Below are 23,237 nucleotides of genomic sequence, written 5' to 3' on the forward strand. Positions count from 1 at the left end.
CCCGCGAGCCAAATTAAATCTCTCCTCCTTCCAACTGCGAGCGCCCGGAAGTATTTCCCCAGCCCATTAACAAAGGCCAGAAGGGAGCCAAGTGGGTGTGAGCAAAGTCAAAAGCTGTTTCTGGAGCCAGAAAAAGGTGCATATTGAGAACTTTAGTGAAAGCAACCAACATAGAGCCTCATGAGTAGACGCCGGTCAAAAAGAGTTTAACTTATGAAATAGTGTTAAGAAAAAAGTATAAGAATGATTAGGGACTACTTAAAAATTTATTAATAGCTAGATCAATGAAAATCATAAAGTCAGGAAAGAAGTTACGATGGCTATCATCATGGAAATTAAAAATGGTGATGAAGATGAAAGAAAAAACATATCCCATCCATTTTCCTATTTTATTAAGAAGAAAACCAAAATTTCTGAGGTTAAAACCTTATTAAGAAAATAAATGTCATCACCATATAGCTAATATATATCTACATTCTGTGTAGCTAGCGTGGCTGGACATTTTTTATGTTCCAGTCACTATTCTTCGGCATGCACACGTGTGTACACACACATGCACACACACACTTAATCTTCAAAAAGCACACAATGTGCGCAAACATTATTATCACTGTATTAAAAGTGAAGGAACTGAGGTAAAGAAGTTTAAGTACTTACCATTCATTGATAAGTGTTAGAGTCAGCATCAGCAAAATTACAGCCATACATGTACTTATTCCTCTAAAAATTAACAATGACGGAAAAAAAATCTAATGTCTATACTTAACTTTTTCAGCGATTTGTCCTTGAGATTCACTTAAATTTTCAATGAAAGCATAAAAATTATTACATGTCCTACACTATTAAATTATCCAAGAAAAAAGGTATAAAATTCACCAGAGCCAGAGTTGTGAACTAATGATTGTGCATTTCGTCACACACGTTCCCCTACTTTAAGTGACCACCAGTATCAAGAGTAGACAGTTAAAGACTTGACAGTTTAAAATTTCCCTGGGCCTCTTTAATCTGCACTCAGGCCTGAGTAAGGCCATGTTACAAAGTCCCGTTGATTCCTTCAGTTCTGAGATAGCAATGTCTTAATTAGAAAACGGAGTCGTCCACTTCAATTCAGGGGGAAATGTCTGTCTCTCACCAAGAAATTGCACTTCCTTGAAATTTTAAGGAATGCATTTTGCAGTGTAGGTCCCGAAAAAGGCTTAATCAAAACTGGGGACAGTCATCTCAAAGCAAGATCACAGTGTCCTTCAAATACCGACCTTGTCCCTCTGGCATAATTGGCTTTGGAATGGAAGCAGAAACTGCAGCAAAAACTCTAGCCTGGATAATGACAGGCTTGTTTTTGAAGGGAATTTTGCATAGTTAGACAATGGCAAAGATGTTACTCTCAATAATTACCTGACTTCACATGGAACTGTTAATTTCTTTGTGCATGGTATAATCTCCATACTAAACACTCTTAGTTCTATGTTTCAAAAAATGACTACTTCAGAATGAATAGATTAGAGCAGTTGTTCTGAAAATTATGCGGACTCAGAACCCGTTCACATTTTAAGAAATTACTGAGGATCCAAATTAAGTTTATAAAAGTTATATTTATTGATACTTACCACACCAGCAATAAGGTTAAATATGCACATTTATTTTCAAAATAAAAATAAACCCATTAGATGTTAAACACTTTTAGAAAACTATCTACTTTTCAAAATTAAGAATTAAGAAAGTGTCACCTTATTTTTGCATTTTCTAAATAGTAGGCTTTGATGAGAAGAAGACTGGTGCTAATATCTGCTTCTCTTGTGCAATAAGTCATTTTGGTTAAAGCACCATATGTCTTCCATATCTAACAGTTCTCCCTCATGAAGTCAACCGACCACAGATTGAAAATACTAAAAACGTGAGTTTTTCTAACCATTATTTTTTTTAAAATACAGTTTAACAATTATTTGTAGAATAATTAAATTGTCTCAGGTATCATAAATTAATCTAGAAACAATTTAAGGTATACAGGAAGATGTGCATAGGTCATACACAAATACTATTCCATATACTATTTCATATAAAGGACTTTGGTTTCCACGCATTTGGACATTTGCGAGGTTCCTAGAACTATTGCCTTGCACATGCTAAGAGATGACTTTATATATATGTAACAGAGTTTCACCCAGGTAGCAGCCCAGAAAAAGGAGTATTTTAACAGATTTCTAACATACCTTGATATTACACCAAAGCTGAAATAGCAGGTTTTTAAGAGTTAAGTTGTAATGTGAGATCTGAAACCATACCAAAATTTTGTAACATTAACATCAATGGATGTGTCCTGGAACCTGAATGGCTGTTTTGTCCTTGAATAATCTTATAACAGGCTGCATTGATAATCTGAAAATAACCATGGGCTGACTGATGGAGATACTCCAAATGTTGGCCCATTTCACTAAACAATGCATATTTAAAAGTCACATTTATTAATATCACCCTCAATTTTGTGAGCAAAAATCTTCAAGTATGGAGACGCCATCAACATCACAATGGCAGATATGAACTTTCCACCGTGAAAAGACCTGAAAACTCCAATTTCCTATTGACAGCAAATACTGTGAGCTGCCTTCTTTGAAGCAGCTAACCCATTGTGTTCAGCTTCAGGAAGATGTCTGAAAATACCAAGTCTAAAAGTGACAGCGTGCCTATACATTTTTTTCAAGTGAAAATGAAGTTTTGTGCAAAAAGAATTGCCTCGTGCAGTTCACAACTCAAACAACTGCAGGAGCATTTTTCTTCAAGACCAAGTTCACATAGCCAAAGTGCTCAATGAATTCTTCCCATTCTGTCACATAGAAGAGTACAAAGATGTCTACTGAAGGGTCAAGATACCACAAAATTAACTTTTTTACACTTCCGCCATGAGTTTCTAGTGAAATTTCCGCTTCTGCTTTCCCCTTTGCACACTAGGTGCTGAGGTGGTTTGCAGCAAGGCCTGGCGCTTTGCTGTCACCCGCACCCAGCCCGAGGCCCCAGCTCTCAGGACTGCTCTAGAAATCAGTTCAAATGTCCGGAGGCCAGTGAGGTAAATACAGATGCCAAGTAGCCAGGAGAAGGGTCTGGGCCTTCCAGAGGCCCAGGAGGCCCAAAGTCATTCTTTACAAACCACCTGGAACAACAGCAGCGGGGGAGCAGTCCTTACACAGTAAGGGAGAGTGGGGTTCGCCTCAGGGCCCTGCACGCACTCAGGCCAGGCCTTCACCACCTCCTGAACCGCACACATTTATCTGTTAAGTCACTTCAGCAGGGGAGGGAAACAAATGGAGCGAGAGATTCACAGAAGAAGGGTCCCGCGCGTGTGCGTGTGTGCATGTGTGTGTGCATCTGTAGGTGACACACGAATACTTTCTGAGAAACACTGAAAGAATCTTGCGGACGCCTGCTCTGCACCACGCACCACCCAGATTCATTCACAACGCACTTATTATTTGTTTTATAAAGAACAAAACAAGGACCGTGGAGTCAGAAAAGTCTGCACATAAAGTGAGTGGAGTCGAGACGAAGGGCGTTTAGGGTTGGAGTGGTCTGAGGGCCTGTGTCTACGTGTGCACAGAGCGGCCAGCAGGCCAGGCCGGGACCTGGGTGCCGTTGCCAGCTCAAGCAGAGGCACAGGGCACAGCGGGCAGCCAGGCCAGAGCAGATGGTCCCGCGTGGCCTCAGCTCCCCATGGTTGTGCAGAGAATGCCAAGTCCTTGTAGGGCAAGGATGAAGCAGAGAGTGTGAGCCTCAGAAGCTTCCTCAGAACGGAAGGCTCTGCGTTACACCTGCTTCCCAGCCCTGGTTGCAAAACACAAGCTCCCAAGAGCAAGTGAAAACATGAGGCAGAGAGCAGAATAGTGAAAGTAGCAGCCCTCCTGTCCAGAGAGGAGCGAGAGTGAGAGCCAGACACACAGACAGAGTCAGCACCAGCCACAGATGCAGAGCAAGGAGGACAGACTGGGGGCAGAGGGGAGGGCAGAGAGAGACCCAAGGAGAGCTCAGTGTGAGGAAGAAACACCTCAAATCAAACCAAGAAGGGAAAGACCAAAGCTGTGTATTTCAAGATCACAGCTGCTCAGTATAAATCTGTGGAGAGATTAATTTGCATACTGAAAATTCCTCTATTTCATTTCTACTTCTCCTATCATACATGGAAACAAAACACCATCATAAAGCAAAGCCCTGTCTCTCCTAGGATGCTTATCACCTTCTCTCCGAGAACGGCCAGGGCTCTTGGCAACACTCACAGATTCGAGATGACAGACTTTGGACTCTGCTCTCCAGGGCTCCACCTGAAGGCCGCATGAGCAGCCTACCTGACATGGCCGTCAGGTGCCCCTTTTACTGTGTTGTCTGTCCATTGCTACGATAGCCACTTGCCAATCGCTTCTCGGGGTGACGACCGTGAGATTTAAAGCCTGACCCATTTTCCAGCTACCGTACAGCTCCTTCCAAAGGAAGGAAGTCAGCACAAGTTTGCACAAACATGCATCCAAGCAAACAGGCCACCAGGGCCCCTGCTACGCCTGGGCCACTCTCTTGAGGCTGGGCTTCTCTGAGGCCTCCTGGGGGCATCAGCTCTGAGTCTCTGGAAGTGCCGTGCAAGGGCCACCTCCTCCCGACCTGGTCCTCTGGGTCCTTCAGGAATAAAAGAAGCCTTTCACACTCAGCCATCTCCCGAGCTAATGATGCGCAACTACTTCACATAGACCTTTCAGGACACAGAGCTCTACTTTTACTAGTCGCCTTGAGCAAGGGTGTTTACATTCGCCTTTGGTTTGTAAAACAGTTCTATCTTTAGCTGTTAGGTGGAAAAAAGGATCTGACTGGGACTCATAAACATGCTCTTGCTTGGCAGCAAGGGCGGACAGAGTGAAAGAAAGATGAGAACGCAGGAGATGAAAGACCACACTCCCTTTTTGACACCACTGCCAGCCAGCGTCTGACCCAGAAGAGCCACTGGAGAGCCAGCTCGAGTGTGAACAAACAACAGAAGCCAGCGTTTGTCATCCTGGCTGTGCCCTCTGACCTGAACTGATTCGCAGGTCATCGCTGGCTCCTATGCCAGAGGGAGAGGCCTGACAGGTATTTCAAGGGCACGGCACTAAGCCATTGTCTGTTTGCTCTTTGCAGAATTATCAACAGCACAACTCACTTCTGATCCTTTATCCCTGGCTCATTTCTTTTCTTTGTCTCCTATGATTCCAAAGTTCAGAGCTCCAGAGAGCCAGGCAGACATGGAGTTGGTAGGGTAGAGTGCAGCCCAGTGGAAAGTAGACATCCCGGAACTGGAATAAACCACAGTGCAGGGAGATAAGAATGCCAGATGTCACAATCAAAGTCTCACCAGGGAGTCTATGGCACAAAAATATTTCATTAGTGAAATAAAATAAGTGGTATTCAGTGTAAGCAGTTGTACAGAAGGATCTGGGACATTTGCATAGAATAACGACTCTGGGACTGAGGTCCAGAGCCCCATGATTCCTACTACCTTCAGTTGCAACAATGAAGTTGCTACCTGAACCCCTAGAAGGGTTATTAACATTAATGCTGCTTTAACAATATCATTGCACTTGCCCCAGAGGAAACTGTCAAGGCCTGACACCAAGAGGAGAGCTGTCCTTGAGCTGTGAGAAAGAACTGCATGGGGATTTGGTGAGGACTTGACAATATGTATTTGTAGTTTAGAAGACTCTGATAAGGGTGTTGCTTTCTCTACACAGACTCACAGGTTGCAATTCCAAAGTTATGGGGCTGAGGGTACACAACATACTTCTTTCTAACCAGTGGAGGCTACAGAAATTCATTAAAAGAATGCAACTTCATGGCTAAATTTGCTTAAGCCACTTAATAAGGACTATTAGCAGCATTTAGCTGAGAAGCTGAAAAGACTTCTCTGAACTTCAACAGCCCCAGCACTCTTGTGTAATAGATCCTCTCCTGCCTTTCCTTTAGGGGAGCGGAGCTGTCCTTCCTTTACCTGGCTTGCCTGAGATAGCCTGAATCCAGCCCAGCATGGAGGGGGGGTCCACACCACCACTGCAGCTCCCTGTCCTGCCAGACCCACCAGTGGCAACCCCAGGAGTAACAATCAGAAGACAGCAGCATTGTATCCTTCAGCACTAAGGGGTGGACTTCCTGGGGCTCATAGGGAAGAGAGTCAAGAAAACAAAGAAAGGGGGAGCTGGACTTCTAATGTTCTCAAGCAGCCTTTTTAACTCAGCACAACCTAATGCCAAAGACACCCGTAAGCCTTTCTGCCATGTGAGCCGTGGAATCTAGATTTGAGCTGTTTCCATCATCAGAAACTGGAACGGTACTAAGTAATGCACCCCTCCCTCATTCTGCTCTCTAAGGCTTAGAAAATGATTCCAAGTTGGCACAGCAGCTCCTCCCCTGTGAAGTATAAATCCGTTTCTCAATGACTTCATCGCCTACAAATCCTGGGGCTTTGATCTCAGTTTGCTCACTATTGCACGGAAAGGCCACGGATGTTTAGACCTGCTCAGAAGATAGCTGTTCCCTGGAACATGTCCCCGAGTGAACTCTACCGGTTCCAAAGAAAGACACAGGCAAAGGTGCATCTCCGTGTACAATCTTCTCCAGCATCCCTCTGCTCTGGAGAACTAGATCTCCTCAAACACTGTGCAGCTTTATGGCCCACAGGAGAAATACTACTGAAGGTAAATTCTGCATAAGTAATATAATAGCATTGGGTGTAACAGAGCATAGGTGATGGGGGGAGGAAAATGCAGCAGAGCACCTTGTTAGGGCTCTGTGACAGGGACCCTGCCATGAGATGACAAGGGGCTGTCTCAAAGAGTGACAGCAGAAATAGGAAGACAGAGTGGGCATGAGAGGGCAGGAGCAGGAGGAGACTGGTGACCAACTATCCGAGTGGTGGAGTGGGCTGAGTAAAGACAGAGCACGCAGAATGATGCACACCCACATCAGACTCTCAGAAATGAAATTCTCCTTCATATCCTGATGGACACTGCATGGTGAATCCCCTTCATGAAATCAAAGGGAAATACATACAATTTTTAATTACGTAAATAATTGAGTTAATGCCAAAATCTGGGCATTTTGTGGGAACTGTTGCAAAGGTAGCAGATGAGAAGAATAGTGATATCTGAGATATAAACATGGGTTTAATTATTTGAAAAAACATGTATTACATGACTATGGCATGATTGTGTCTCATATATAACACTGTAAGGTATACGTATATACTGAAACAGAAATGTGCTGTGTTGGGAAGAATTTACAGTACTATGTTTTGAATATTTGCAAATATTTCCAAGAGGCTTTGCATACATTTTTTTTCAAAAAAGTTAAAAATTATTTAGGATGAGTGCAGTTGTTTGGATTAGGTAAGAAGCAGAAATAGGTCAGGTTTTTCTTTCTGTTTTCCAGAAATCCTTTCAATCTTTAAGTTTACTTTTGAGGCAAAGCAGTTGAATTTCCAGTCTCTCTTTTCATCTGTCTTTCCCCTTCCCTCCTTCTCAGTATTTACTCTGAGCACACAGTCACTCAAGAAAGTTCCACTCACTCTCAGGATCACCTATCCATTTCCTTCACTGACAGTCAAGCAGCTATTTTAGAATGAAAAGGTCTGATTCTGACTTGCTCTTCTTCCAGGTGAAGGGCACCGTGCCCACACCACGGTGAGCCCTAAACAGGAGCCTAGAGACGGGCCTGGGAGGGAAGCAGACTTCCCACCACATTAAACGCGGCTCACATCCCCAATCTGGAGATGGCTCACTCGCCTAGTAAATAACAATTATTAGCACGTTACTCTTTGCCATATTTCAATCCAGACAAATTATGGACATCCGCCCGCACGTGCGTGAACACAGGCGCGCGCACACACACACACACACACACACACAGGCACACACACTGTGTCTTTGTAATTCTGCTGAGTACCGTAATTTCCCACCTCAATATGAAGTCCAGCCTGAGCTTTCTTTCTGGAATCTGCAGGTCTGGCCAGGGCCCAACAGTGGTCAGCTGCCCACCGCTCCCTCAGCAGCTGCTGTGCTCCCCTCGCTGAACTCCAATCACCTTCTGGGTCCCTGCAGCCTCCCCCTCCAGCCCGCAGGTGAGCAAATGCTGTGAGCTTCGTTCACGGGCGTCGTCACCCTTCTGTAGGCACGAGGTTGAGTGAGCAGCACCCACGGCTGTCCCCCAGCACCCACTGCTCAGCCTGCTGGGTCTCTTTCCTGTTATCCTCACTCACGTTGCCACCCCGTCCCTGTCTCTGTGTGTGTAAAGCCCCACGTCTCACGGATTCCCCTACAGATAGACCATCTCGTTAGTAAACATATGAAAGGCAACGGTGATCGCTCCACAAGAAAGCATTTGGTGCACATCTGAAAGTTCTGGCACATGCAGCAGTACTGAACACGAGAGCATTGTAGCAGTTGATGGTTCCATCAAAGGGGAAATGGGGGGAGAGGGGCGGGGATTTAGCTCAGTGGTTCCACCGCCTGCTTCACAAGCAAAAGGTCTGGAGTTTGATCTCCACTACCAAAAAAAAAAAGGAAATGAGTATGTAGCCAAGCAAAGCCATAATGACTAATTTAGGATATATAAAATAGGCAGGGTGTGCTGGCACACACTTAGAATCCCAGCACTTGGGAGGCTGAGGCAGGAGGATCATTGTGAGTTCCAGGACAGACTGGGCTACATGCATAGTGAGATCCTCTCAAAACAAACAAACAAAAAAAAATAGAATATATAAGATAGTTCCTATTACCATGAATATGTTTTTGAGAAAAACACCGCACATATTGAGGGCTCAAACAAGTCATCGATTTATAAAGCTATGAAATGTGAGTCTGCGTTTCATGCATTAGCCCTCCTTTCTTATAGATGATTGAAAATTAAATGAATATTGTTGGCCTTGTTCTGTTCTTTGAAATAATAAAACACCATCTCCATAAATAAGAATAGTGGCATTCGTCTGTTTAGGGTGAAGAAAAAATGGGTATTTAAATTCTCCTCCAAGGACTGAAAGGGATGTAGATGGGAAGATGTCTTTTACCTGCTTGGCTAATGCAGTGCTTCAAATGGACCCACGGAGCCCTGTGCTTTTATAACTCACATTACCGCGGAAGGTGGTTCCATGAGTCAGCAGTGTTTTTGCTCAAAGCTCAAAACAGTGCGGGCAGTTCAAAGCTTGCCACAGTCTATTTATAAAACAAAACAGGCAGGTACTCATCCCCAGCATTTCTGAATTCAGATACAGTACACTGCTGCAAGGGTTGCCGACTCTCGCACATTACAATATTCCTTCAAGATTCTTCTTCTCAACTTTCTTTTTGCAATAAGTAGAAAAGAAATTCTGCATTTTCTTCCTGATGGAGCAACATTAAATGAGATGAGCACCATAGCAGTTAAAGTTTTGAGTTACATTAAATGTCAAATAAAGCAGGTGGAGCTTATGCTCTGTGACCAAAGCAGAATCTATAACAACTTGTGTGGTGCAAATATTCAGAGAGGATCATTGATCGAGATAATAATTGAGGAGATTATTTAAACAGTTCAAAAAGAAAATGAAAAGAATTTGAATTAGGAAGTTGGTAAAGGAAAAGAAAAGAGACAGAGATGAGAATAAGTTTTAAAAACCAAAGAAATATATGATTCTTTATAATTTCTTCAGTGGTCCAAAACCCAGAAATGTTTTCTTCTCTTCATTAACCATAATATAGACTATCTCAGATTGTTATCATAACTTTTGGGGGTTTTCCCTCTGCACCCAACAATGCATTACAGTCTTAGAATATGCAATAATATTCAGACTAGGATAGCACTCAACTCACAGGGTGCCCAAAAATGTTTTTGGTCAGGGATGCTGGTGGAATACAGTAGAAATATTGATAGAGCTTGTTTATTGTTGTAGTATATTAGTTTGGTAAAAGGAAAGCCAAATATGAAGACATACTCTCTTTCACTAGAATTTCTTCTAGAATATAACATTTTTCTGACATTATGTAGAACTCTCAGGAATTCCTGGTATTCCATAAATGCTTGAGTGAATAAATTACATATAATTGTATTTAAATTAGCAATGATTATGACTGAATGTGGAAATACCAACAGGATCATAATTACTACATGGCAGATAATGTGTTTCCTTTGTGTAACCTTTATTTGCAATGTGCATTTACATTGCATATACCATGTAATCAGAACTAAGAGAACATCTTCTGATTTCTATTCAGACAGTGGTATAAACACTAACAGTGACACTCCTTTTGGAATCTACTTGATTTTTATGTGCGGGAGTCACTGTTCACTATTCCAACCAAAAGGTTCCATTTAAAAATCTGTCACTTTGGTGCACAAATAAATTCTAGTTCACGTTCTAAGAGTAGTCACACCCAGTCATACATCCATACAGATTTAGTTGTAAAATTAATGAATTTAGGAAATTCTTTGATTCATTATCATTTTAAAAAAATACAAGATGCCTACACACATGAAAAGCATTCATGTATGTAGGCACATATCAATTTTTAGGCAACAGCAAGCCACTTTATCCCCTTAGCTATTTTTGAAAGCATTTATATGAAAAAGAGGAGTTAAATCAATTATCTTTAAAGTTCTGAACAACTGAAATTTTATATGATGGATCTTACAGACCAGTATGTACATTGCTGGTCTTGAATTTCGCTGGCTGTATCTGAACATAGCTGGTGTTTGCCAAAACATTCTGCAAGCTCTTCAAATAGTCCCATTTCCAATCTGATAAACATTTGTACCTTGGTGATGCATGTGTAAATTCATACAGCTACCATGGAGAGCCACATGGTGTTCCCCTAACCAGCTACAGCACACCTGGGTGTTGATCAAAAGGGAGGGAAGTCTACAAAAGAGACAGCTGCACCCCCACGTTCATTGCTTCCTTATTCACAATAGTGGGAGATCTGGAACCAGCCTAGATGCTGTCAGTGGGTGGATGAAGAATGTAGCACATATCCACACCCTAGGGAGTGCTGCTCTGCCATTAGATAAGAATGAAATCTCATCTGCAGCAAAATGGACGGAGCTGGAGGACATCACATAATGAAAACTCAGCCAGGACACAGAAAGAAAAGCACCACATCTTCTCTCGCGTGTAGAAACTTGAAGAAAGTTGACGTGAAAGTGGAATAGTGATACAAGGGCCTGGAAAGGGTACCAAGGGTGATGGGCAGAATGACTGGGTATCATTGCTGTGCGCAGTATGCATCCACAGGAACGTCACAGTGAATGACACGAATCTGTACAATTACTTCCTGTGAGTAAAACAGTTACTGTATTGCCTTCAAGTGAACAAAAAAGTTTACAAGCCAAAATTTCCCAAATGTAAGAAAAACTAAATTTTAAGGGCCGTTTCTCAGCGTGATTAGCTAGCACTCAAATTTGGTAGGGCCTGTATCATTTTGAAGCCAGGATTTTCCCAGGCCGGTTCTCTTGAAACGAAGCCATCGGTATTTTCCTATGTTGGTCATCTGCTCTGTGGCGAGCTCTGTCCTGCAGGCTGGTGACGTGGTGTTAGCCTCGATGGTGAGCCATCAGTTGCCCTCGCTGTTTTGAGACTGGTGCAGCAGCAGGAGCACCAAGCCCAATACCGAGGCACAAGGGCCAGTTTCTGACAATGGCAAGTACAAGATTTGTACTATTTTCCGTATTATTTCAAATGCCCTTTCTAATGAACAGTAGTGAATAACAGGATTTAGTTTACCAAGGTGAAAGTGATGTGAGCAACTTAAGGATGTTAGGGTTCAAAAGATGCACCCCCCGTTCCCTTGTGTGGAAAGACATGCTGTCTACCATGTTTTCATGTTCCGTGTTTCATGTTCCAAATATGTCATGTATATTTGAAGGGTGTAAGTCCTACAAGTAGGTTTTGAGGACACATATTAACTCAGATTGCTACACGTACAAACAAGTGTATTCACAGAGTTGAAATAAAAGGGAAGAGGAATGGCAAGTGCATCTTTTTTTAAAAATATCTGGCTCCGTGGAATTCATCCTGTTTCTCACAATAAAATCCAAAGTATATGGAGTATATTCATTAGTTCTAATTCCTGGAATCGTGTTTTTTGCTTTTTATCTTTACTCCAGAGGCTTCTGTTACAGCTGAGCAAAAGCTGATGAATTTAAAAGCAAAGACAAGACAAATATCCGGGCCTCGAACTTCAGCTGATTATTCTCACATTTGTCTCATCTGCATTTATTAAAATTCAAGTCCTGGGCACTACATTTTATCTGAAGATTCTTTGCTTTAATTAACAAAATATATGTACGTGTGGCAAGAACTGAAATTCTGAGTCTCGCGGGATATCAGAGTTATTCCTTGCTAGCTCCTTCCAAAGTCCTCCACTGTCACTTTGATATTGCTAAGAAAGTGTCATTTTGGAAGAGGATAAGATTCTCAGGAGACCAAGGATATTTTTTTAGGACTTATTTCAAGAAACCTGTTTATTAAATCTAGCATCTAATAAGAAGTCCTGTATTGTTTCTCTTACTTTCAATAAATTGGTTATTAAAGAAATACTATGTTAATAAAATAATAGAGTATTAAAACATGGATCAGGGGCTCTTATCTTATGTCTCTGTATCATATTAAAAGACTGGCAGCAATTAAATGTCGGAAGGTCTAGGCACAGAGGCTGCAGACTCATGCACCCTACCAGGTTAGGACTAATATTCTGACAGTGCTCTCTCTGGAGTGGTCATGGGAGAGATGGGTCCCTGAGCTCCCATTCCCCTCAGAAATGTCCGCCTCTACCTGAAATGCCCCTCTGCGAAGAGTGTTTAAGCTCTACCTTCACACTAGCAGCACTTTGATAAAAGCAGTGTCAGATTTCAACAACTCCAAGACAGCTTTCTATTTTTCACAGTTCACATTATCACAATTGGGATGAAATTTTAGTTTATGAAAAGTCATACTTTAATTGGAAATACTTTCCCTTTCTTAGTGGTACAATCAATCGCTGGCTCCGCAGAGGTTGAAATACGGTTGCTCTCAATTTGGAGCGATTTTGGTTATGGTGGCAATAAGCATTAGAAACACAGTAGGCCCAGAAAGCCCTGTGGATTTCCTCTTAATAAAGATCCAGCAGAGTCGTTTTTCTGCACATTTGGCAGGTTGATCCCAGATGCACACTGATCTTCATAGAGCACCTACAAATAGCAGCTGGCATCACCTGAGAATAGAAATGCCAGGATCGCGCCGTTATGAATAAAGCAGGGGTGAGGGTTCTTCTGCCTGGATTGCTTATTCTCCAAAGTTTATGGTTTACACTCATACGATGTTACCTTATCATTTGCATTCATTCATGGCTTTGAATGGACTCCCTGAAAGCTCCCTGGGGTAGTTTAGTTTCATTTGTATGCATGTAAATAGCACCTAGACTGGCATAAAAATTAATGAACTATTTACTCTAGTAGCCTATGCCTTGTTTTTAAAAACATGCTTATATAATTAAGATAATTAATACAAAATTAAAGTTATAAAATCTTAATAAAATTGTTGTCAAAAATAGACAGTGTTTAATTTTGAACAATGTAAATTTAGAGAAAATATAAAATGAGAAAAAAATAATTGTAGAGTCATTATTCTTTTTGATAGCAACATACACAGCCCAGTCCAAACCAAAACACAGTCTGATTAGGGTAACACCAGGAACAACAAACCAGGAACTACCAGATCAAAGGACCTAGAGTTTAAGCCAAGGATGTACTCATTTTTAGAACCGTCTCTAATCAGTGATAATCTCTCTTGTCATTTTTATAGTGCTGACTATAAACTGTCTTGCAGTATAAATATATTTATATATTTTACATATGTTAAGTGTAAATTCTTCAAATACAAAAACCTCTAGGGCTGGGGATTTAGCTCAGTGGTTCTGGTGCCTGCCTCACAAGCACAAGTTCCCGAGTTCGATCCCCAGTGCCAAAAAAAAAAAAAAAAAATCAGCAAAAAACCCTCTAATTTAACCCTGTCTTTCTAAAATGCTCAGACCTTTCCATGTGTGTTACTTAATGAGAATTAACCCTGGATATGACAATTTTACCCACGATAATCCTTAGACTCTCCCGTATTTCTCTCTCATGTATCTTTAATTCCAACTTATTCTGATCTCGCTGGATACTAATCTTATCAAATATGTCCTGATTTTAGAGCCCAGATGTGCCCATAATTCTAAAGTTGACAAGGTTTTCAGTTTTTAGATTTTTTTTTTTTTAATTTTAAAGCACACAATACGGCATAGCTTTCTCCAGTTTCAGTTGTTTAAGGAATCAAGTGGGCAAGATTCTCCACCACAAAAAGAGGATATATTTTTCATTGTTCAGTATGACATTCCCTGTAAAGGCATATTAATTATTAATATAATACATAAAGATTCTCAATAAGAGCACAGAGTTTGGAACAAATGTTATATCATTAGATACCTATTCTTCCTTTGCAGCATCCTTCTAATTGAAAGGATAATATGAAACTGAGAAATTCAGTATTAAATGTCTCTAGGCAGGTGCAGTGCCACTGAGCTACATCCCCGGCCCCGTATTAAATGTCTCTATACCAACAAGCTATTTAAAGTATATTTTTGGTAGGTTGCTTTTCTTTGCCTGTTTTCATCATATCAATATAAGACCAAAGCCAAATAAATCATGAATTGCTGAAGGAGTGAAGTTCACAAATTTAATTAACACAAAATGCACTTTTCCAAAAGCAAATTATTTCAACAACAAAAAAGAAGACTCCAGTGACACATCCAAGTTCACAGATGGAAAAACTTAGATGCACATAAGCCTTTTCGGCGCCTCAGTGAGCTGTGGAGTATCCCTGGCTGACAGAGCCATTGTGCACAGGCACTGGGCCAAGACAGTTGGCTGAGCCTGTCACCTGCAGGCCACTCGGGTGCAACAGAGCACCAGGCAAGTCGTTTCTAGATTCCCACCGCATGGTGCAGCCATACATGGGTACCAGTGAGTGAGATGAAACACGTTTTATATGTGAATCCCTTTGGCCGCGTTTATGGAGAAAAGCCACAGGAATACTGTAGGAGACACTGCTTACAACACATTACATTTAGTGCATGGAATCTAGGAAGTTAGAGTTATTAATGTCAGCTTAATATAAGTTTATTCAAATGTCTTAATACCTTTTTATTCTGATCACACATTGTATTACATTTACTGACATAGTCTGCAAAATAGCTGCTGTGTGCTGAAAGTTGCTACACATCAAATATACATAGCTCAATTATACCAAATTGCCAGTATTCTTTTAAGAACAAATCTATAATTTACAGCAACATTCAAGACTATATCTTTTAACAACACTTTCATATGATGCTATCAAAATGTATTCACAATGAAATGCTCCACTTCCATTCAAGAGAAGGTTCAGTTGTATTTTACCATTTTAGTAAGGAAAATCATCGTTCAGGCTGAGCAGTCACATAGTGAAACAAAGTTTAAAAGGTCTTTAAGAGAACATTTTCTTCTTTGGAGGAGAAATAAAGACAGTTTCAAAGATTTGGATATATATGTATATATTAGTTCACGAACTGAATTCTTTTCACGATTCTGGTTGTAAACCGAGCAGGACGAGAACTGTATCAAACTCACTGGTCAGGATCATGGTTGATTTATAGGGAAACTTGATTTAGTTCTCCTCTAGTTTGGTTTGTGGTTAGAATCAATGAGAGAACTGACCTCATGAACCAAGGTACAATGTAGATAGATAGATAGACGGATGTATAAAATATTCCTCATATACTAATTTCAATAAACAACCAAGGAATTTAAACTTAAACAATCTATGATCTGAAATGTTGGTAAGAACAAAGCATTTTCAGATTTCCCAAATATAAGTAAGTCAAAGGTATTTGTTATTGAAATATGGTAAATATTATATTTCTAAGAGTGTTTACTATGCAATAATTTAAAATACTTTAAGAAAAATGTTACTTTCAAACTTCAAGCATTAAATTGGAATATAAAATTTGTCATCATGACTGTGATTTGTTTTTCAGTTTTTAATAGTAATATGAAATATGAGTAGCTTGTTAATTTGAAATGTCCAGCTATCAAGTGAAGATTTTTTAAATTGGAAAACCTTCTATTTAGAAATATAATGACAAAACATTTGCTAGAATTTTCTTGAGAATAGTAGGCTAGTCAGCATAAATGAGCAAATCCTGAGGGCATTAGTAAGGGGAAAAAAGCTTTATTTATTCTTTACTCTTATTAATGGACCTGAGGTGTATTTTATTTCCCAGTAGAAAGGAACACAAGTGAATTCAGGAAAGAAAAAAGAAAAAAAATTAAGGAAAGGAGATTAAAATAACCAAACGTGTAATGAAAAGCATGTTTTCCCTTCTGAAACACAACTCCTTGGCTTGAAGTGTTGTGAATACAAGAGCATTGGAGTTCATACCTCGATCTCACTGTGATTCATGAAGATTGTAATCAAAAGTGAAACCTTCCCATCTATCAAGATTGGAAGATCATTTGTTGAAATATCAAAATAAATTCGTTTGAGTACGGTTGTTGGTACTTGAATCCAACAATAAATTTTATTAATGCTTTGTTAAAATAATAACAATGACAGCAACAGCAATAGTAATAATGAATAAGGGAGCTAGGATGTATACTCAAACCACTGTTTGTATCGGGGCTTTCAATTTCTCTTTTATAATGAACCAGTGAAGTACCTAGTAACCATTAAAACATCTAAACAAACAAAAATATCCCATAAAGAGACTTACAAATAAAATCTTTGTATAATTTATACAAAAGAGTCCATAGTGTTTCAATGCCCTTATTTGATGGCAAAGAGAATTATTTGGGATTTTATTCTGATGTAGCTGACTACATTATAAAAAGGCCAGTCCTTCCAAATACTCCTTCATTTCTGATCTCATTTAAATGAGTATGTATTCTAGTAAGGAGCTAGTGCAAGGAGATGAAAGAGTATTTTTTAACACTTCCACAAAACCATGCTTGATGTATTCCCTAAGTTATTCTACTTATCCCTCCAGAAATCCCCTAGTGAGAAAGATTTACTGACTATTTTTATTTACCAGGAAGCTTTGGCTCACCGTTCACTGTGGAGAAAGGATTCTGTCTGTCTGGAAAGGCCAAGCTGTCTGTTGCTCTCATTTCACCTGGAAATGGGCTGTCCCTTTTGTGACTTGATGGCACGTTTTTATCCTTGAGGTAAATGATGCCTATTGCTGTCATATCGATCATCAGAAAGTTCTGACTTCACTTCTTGCAGGACATTGTAAGGTACCGAGGAGACAATTCTTGTCTTTCTCCCCTTTGGACTCCAGCCTCACCAACTGAACAGGGACATGGAAAACCAAATGTCACCAGAAGGAGCCAGAATTTGTTCCTTTCCCTTAGCCTTTCCTTGAGAAGACTAAACTCTGGAATTTGACCTTGCTCTACCAGGTTAGGTGGCTCCTTCACAATGCTTGCTTTTCACCTCAAAAAGTGGGCATAGCATTCAGCTTGCATAAAAATATGCTAACATACAAACTAGCAGAAGGACGTAAAGTGTCTCAGAACCTTGCTGTGACGTCAAAGGCTAATGTAGCTCACCGGCTTTAAATTATTTCCACGATAACAACAGTGGCACACACAGCCTCTGGGTTAAGTTGTCACTGAGAAGCTCTGCTCCCTGGGCTAGGTGAGAGATTTCTGATCCTGGGGAAGGACCCCGAGAGGCCCACTGCTTGCTACAGAGCTGTGTGCTGCACATGGCCTACCATGCAGTGGCAATTATGTCTAGATCAGACATTCCAATCCCTTTCTCCCTCTTAGGCTGGAGAGAGTACAGAAATGTCTCGCCCTCAAGGCAGAAGTGAAAGAAAAAAAATCTTTCCTTCCAACCATGGTAGTAAATATTTGAGGAAATGTAGCAGCAAATTGAGTTTTTAAACAAACAAAAACAAACAGCTTTTCTATGCGCTGCTCGGGGTCCCCTGAGATTCGTGAGCTGGTCAGCTGATGCTACCTCAGATTCTGAAGAAAACATCTTATTTCTATGTCTCTGTCCCTCCTCCCCAGAACTGAGATTTCTTCCAGGGAGCCCTGGAGGCAGAATATCTAAATTCAGATCCACCACTGCCCAAGGACCAGCACATTCTAGGAAACTTTCCAACACTGAACTCTTTCTGGGGAAGAGGACCTCGGGTAGGGCAGTCAGACCCCACGCTCGAGGTTTCCATGTGGTCCTGACAGTGTGTGTTTACACTGATACTTTTCGGTATCATGAGGAGTAAATCAGCTTTCGCTGCAACTAGCTTATGACACCACCGTAATAGAGTTTGGCTGCCACACAGTCCCACTGGAAAAAGAAAGAAATTCTTTCATAATTCAGAAATACCATAAAAATTAGTTTCGATATGATTCTGAATACAAAATGAGCAGTTATCAGTATAACTAAGGGCAGGCACAGGGACCTAAAAGAGGTCCTTTGAGAAATATTGGAATATAAAACTTCATATGAAGCACAAATGAAATCTCTAAGGACAATGGATCTGAGAAGCATCCACAGTGGACAGGAATCACCTCAGAGACACTGCCTGGCACAGGAATGGCCAGTGTGGCTGGCACTTCATCTGACGGTTGATATTGTCCACAACAATATTGGCCTCTAGATGTCTTACTTGAGGACAGTAGGTAGGCAAGTGGGATGCTAAAGAAAGGCATCATTTATGGCTTACGCCTGTACATATCTTCAGTCTGAAGAGCAAGAAGGTTAATATGATAGATGGTACAAATAATGAGTAAGTTTTTATGTGCTATGCTTATCATATAGTTGGTCCTATTTAATCCTCATCCAAACTGAGGTAAGTGCATTATATTACCTTTGTTTTTCCAGTTAGGGAAAGAAAGGCTTGGGGAGTTTATGCAATTTTTCCTCAGAGCTGGTAAATGGCAGACCTGAGCTCTAACTAATAGGGATAAGATCAGGGCTCGTAACAGTTTTGCTACACAACTTATTTTAGAGGTAGAAAAAGTGAGGGAGCAACACAGAAGTGGCAGCAGGTAAATGTATCTGGAGGTAAGTCCCACCGGTAAGGCCCAGCCCCTTCAGCCCTCGAATCTCTGTAACTGTAACATGTCAACCTTGTGTCTTCCAGCCCAGGACCTTCCAGCCCTCAGATATCTCACTGTCAACCAGCTTTAGGTGATTTCTGTCCCTAGGAGCAATCAATTTGTTTTCTGTTTTTACCCTTTCATAGTTTTACATCTTATTCCTTCAAATCATTATACTGAATGAACAATGTCTGAAACTCAGTGAATATCTGCTCTTCTGAGGAGAGTGGATATTAGCACATGCCTTTATGTTACTTTCTCTTCCAAGGAGACTCAGATTGGTTTTATACGTTATGCTTGCTTCCACTCAGTCCGCTAACCCTACCATACTCCCTGCAATTCATTTTCCCATGCTTTACATCTTCCCACAGCCCCTTAATTTTATTTTATTTTATTTTTATTTTTAAAATATATATATTTATTGGTACATTTTAGGTATAAAATACATTTACATTTATCATTGGGGGTTTGTACCAGAACATGATGCATCTTAGTTTTTATTTTTTCTCCCATTACCTGTGCACCCTTCACCCCCTCCACCCTTCTCTATCTACACAGAGTTTGATTCCATTTTTTTTCCTCATAATTTTTTTCTTTCCCTTCTTCCCTTTCCCCTTTCCCTTCCACCATTCCCAAACTCTTGGAGCTTTTCTTATTTCAAATTATCAATTATTCATTTAAATCATTTTCATCCTTATTTACACTTTCAGTTTCTCACACTAGAGATACTATTTGGTATTTACACGTGTGTCCTATTTATTTCACTTAAGACTATGGCCTCAATATGCATCCATTTAGCTATAAATGTCTCTAGTTTCTCATTCTTTATGGCTGAGTAGTACTCCATTTTATAAAAAACCACATCTTCTTTATCCAGTTTCCACTCAATGGGCATTTGGGCTGTTTCCAAGCTTTAGCTATTACAAACTGTGCCGCTATAAAATAGGTGCAAATATATCGCTGTGGTATGATTCCTTTAATTCTTTGGGGAAGATTCCCAGTAGGGGAATAGCTGGGTCAAATGGGACCTGTAGTCCCAATTCTTTGAGGTATCGCCATACTGATTTCCACAGTGGTTGCACCAGTCTACACTCCCACCAACAATGGAGCAGGGTTCCTTTCTCTCCACACCCCCGCCAGCATTTGTTATTCGTTGATTTCTTGATAGCAGCCATTCTTTGTGGGGTGAGGTGGAATCTCACTGTTGTTTTCATCTGCATCTCTCGAATGACCAGTGATGTTGAATATTTTTTCATATATTTACTTACTGTTTTTACTTCTTTGTCTGAGAAATATGTTCATTTCAGATGCCCATTTTTGAATTGGGTCTTTGAATTTGGGAGGTCTGATTTTTTTCAGTTCTTTATATATTCTTGATAGTAGACCTTTGTCTGAGCTACAGCTGGTAAATATTTCTTCCCAAATTGCAGGTTGTCTCTTAGCTCTGTTGGGAGTTTCTCTTGCAGTGCAGAAGCTTTTTAACACGATGAGATCCCAGTTGTTGATTCTTTGTGCTAGCTCCCGTGCTACTGAAGATTTGTTCATAAAGTCTTTTCCTATGCCAATGTCTTCAAGAGTTCTACCTAACTTATCTTCCAGCAAGTTTAGTGTTTCTGACTTAATATTTAGATCTTTAATCCACTTCGAGCTTAGTTTAGTGTGCAGTGATAGGTATGGGTCTAGTTTTAATTTCTGACAGGTTGAAATCCAGTTTTTCCAACACCATTTATTGAACAGGCTATCTTTCCTCCAATGAGGGTGTTGGCTCCTTTGTCAAAGATGAGGTGACTGAGTATGTCTGGAGTTGTTTCTGCATCTTCTAATCTATTCTACTGATCTTTGGGTCTGTTTCTTTGCCAGTACCATGCTGTTTTTATCACAGTAGTTTTGTAATACAGTTTTAAGTTGGGGATTGTGATGCCCCCAGCCATGTCTCTGTTGGCTAGAATTGCTTTTGCTATTCTAGGTTTCTTCTGTTTCCAAATGAATTTTTGGATTGTTTTCTCTAGTATTCTGAAGTATATTGTTGGAATTTCAATTGGCATTGCATTGAATCTATATAGTAGTTTTGGAAGTATGGCCATTTTCACTATATTGGTTCTTCCTACCCAGGAACAAGGGATATTTTTCCATTTTCTTATATCCTCTTCAGTCTCCTTCTTCAGAGTGCTGTAGTTTTCAGTGAAGAGGTCTTTTGCTTCCTTTGTTAGGTTGATTCCTAGATATTTCATTTTCTTAGATGCTATTGTAAAAGAAATTATTTCCCGAATTTCTCTCTCAATGGGTTTGCTATTTGCATATAAAGAGGCTATTTTTTTTGAGTCTTAACCTTGTATCCAGCTACTCTATTGAATCTGTCAATTAGGTCTAGAAGACTTTTGACTTGAGTTTTTTGGGTCTTCTATGTAAAGTATCATATCATAAGCAAATAATGACAGTTTCACTTCTTCCTTTCCTATCTTTATTCCTTTTATTTCTTTCTCTTTTCTAATTGCTACGGCTAATGTTTCCAGAACAATATTGAACAGGAGTGGTGAGAGTGGGCATCCTTGTCTTGTTCCTGATTTTAGTGTGAAAGTTTTAAGTTTTTGACCATTTAGTATGATATTGGCGGTTGGTTTTTCATAGATAGCCTTAATCAAGTGGAGATAAAGACCTCCTATTCCAATTTTCTGTAGCGTTTTTATCATGAATGGGTGTTGGATTTTGTCCAATGCTTTTTCTGAATCTATTGAGATGATCATGTGGTTTTTGTCCTTGACTCTGTTAATATAGTGTATTACATTTATTGATTTACGGATGTTGAACAATCCTTGCATCCCTGGGATAAATCCAACTTGGTCAGGGTGTATGTCTTCTTGATGACACTCTGTATTCTGTTTGCCAGTATCTTGCTGAGGATTTTTGCATCTATGTTCATTAGGGAGATTGGCCTGTAGTTCTCTTTTTGGTTTGGGTCTTTCCCTGGTTTTGGAATCAAAGTAACACTTGCTTCCAGGAATGAATTTGGAAGCCTTGTTTCCCTTTCAATTTCCTTGATGAGTTTAAATAGTAATGGTGATAGTTCTTCTTTAAATGCCTTGAAGAATTCAACAGTGAAGTCATCAGGACCTGGGCATTTTTTCTGTTGGTAATTTTTTTATTACATTTTCAATTTCACTTATTGTAATTGGGGTGTTTAGAATTTCTATATCTTCTTCATTTAATTTTGGCAGTTCATATGTATCTAGGAATCTGTCCATTTCTTCTGTGTTTTCCACTTTATTAGAGTACAGGTTCTCAAACTAGGTATTGATGAGTCTCTGGATTTCTGCTGGATTTGTTATGGCTTTGCCTTTTTCATTCTTAATTGCATGTATTTGAGCCTTTTCTCTCCTTTTTTTGATAAGGTTGGCTAAAGGTTTATCAATTTTATTTATTCTTTCAAAAAACCAACTCTTTGATTCATTGAGTTTTGTATCATTCTCTTAGTCTCCATTGCATTGATTTCTGCTCGGATCTTTATCATTTCCTTTCTTGTAGGAGTTTTGGGTTTGTTATGCTCTTCTTTTTCTAGGAGCTTGAGGTTCTGCATTAACTTATTTAACTGAGATCTCTCTGTTGTCCTAATATGGGCATTTATTGCTATGAATTTCCCACACAGAACTGATTTGTGTCCCACAGATTCCTGTATATTGTACTGGCATTTTCATTTACTTGTACAGACTGTCTAATTTCTTCTTTAATTTCCTCTGTGACCCATTGGTTGTCCAGGAGGGTGTTGCTAAATTTCCATGTGTTTGTGGGAGTTTTGTGGTTTCTTATGTTATTGATCTCCAATTGTATCACACTATGGTCTGATAATATACAGGGGATAACTTCGATTCTTTTACATTTACTTAGATATGTCCTATGAGCTAGCATGTGATCTATTTTGGAGAATGACCCACATGCAGCTGAAAAGAATGTTTATTCTGATTTGGTGGGGTGGAACACTCTGTAGACATTTCTTAAGTCCATTTGTTCAATAGCTTGGTTCAGTTCTAGAATTTCATTGTTAATTTTTTTCATAGATAATCTGTCTATTTGTGATAGAGGGGTGTTGAGGTCCCCCACTACAATTGTGT

General features: G+C 40.0%; 1 protein-coding gene and 1 long non-coding RNA gene across 8 annotated transcripts in view; one reads left to right on the plus strand and one right to left on the minus strand.

Moving 5' to 3' along the window:
* The window catches only part of Nkain2 (sodium/potassium transporting ATPase interacting 2), a 927,662-nt gene that overhangs the window by 727,533 nt on the left and 176,892 nt on the right, over positions 1-23,237 (minus strand). The gene's annotated exons all lie outside the window — the stretch shown is intronic.
* Positions 2,635-13,480, plus strand: LOC110344942 (uncharacterized). The gene is made up of 4 exons (XR_015442647.1): positions 2,635-5,100; positions 5,971-6,698; positions 8,002-8,119; positions 12,133-13,480. It is a non-coding gene; the product is annotated as an uncharacterized LOC110344942 (long non-coding RNA).

This window comes from Heterocephalus glaber, unplaced genomic scaffold (assembly GCF_053883595.1).
Source record: "Heterocephalus glaber isolate CG9 unplaced genomic scaffold, H.glaber_assembly_v1.0 deba00001550, whole genome shotgun sequence".
Taxonomy (NCBI): Eukaryota; Metazoa; Chordata; class Mammalia; order Rodentia; family Bathyergidae; genus Heterocephalus; species Heterocephalus glaber.